Raw genomic sequence first — 698 nt, 5'->3', positions numbered from 1 at the left:
ATGGATGTTCACTTACAGCACAGCTGGGTGGGCTTTAATTTTAATTGGCTATGTTAATTTGTGTCTGAAGGAATGAGACACAAACAAGGATGAGGGAGGTGAGTCTTCGGCACTTAAAAAGTGAAAATAAGTATTTATTATTGTGTTTAAAACTCAAACTCCCTTTGGGTCCATCCAAATAGCTGTAATGTTGTGGTTTATGAGTCCATTTCCAAGGGTTGAAGGTCACATAATTTTTAACGGCAGGCTGAGGCCAACTTTAAGTTTCCATTAAAGTATTAAAAACACAGAGTCAGAGTAATATTTGGCTAAAAATATTTACAAAACTGGTCAAAGTGCACACACAAAAATGTATCTAAAGGACAGGAACAATTTATTCTAAATTAAGAAAGAAGAGCAACAGAAAGCTTTAAAGCGCTGAGGGAGAACTCGCAAACTCAACGCAGAAAGACTCCATTAGAAATTGACATGAAGCAAACTGTCAATCAATCCAGCATCTGCAACTGACCAATCAGTGATGGTAATTTGTCCTGAAGTGAACTGCCCCYTATCTGGAAGAAGTGAACCCACTTTTTCCTCAGACAACGTTAATAATTGTTAGGAACACTTTGGTGAAAAATRACCAGAAAAAATGGTTTAAACTTTGTAAATGGAAGACATGCAATTCCAACATGCAAGATTGTTTAGAGTAGTGGTTC

The sequence above is a fragment of the Austrofundulus limnaeus genome, unplaced genomic scaffold (assembly GCF_001266775.1).
Source record: "Austrofundulus limnaeus strain Quisiro unplaced genomic scaffold, Austrofundulus_limnaeus-1.0 Scaffold165, whole genome shotgun sequence".
NCBI lineage: Eukaryota > Metazoa > Chordata > Actinopteri > Cyprinodontiformes > Rivulidae > Austrofundulus > Austrofundulus limnaeus.
This window is presented reverse-complemented; position numbering follows the sequence as displayed.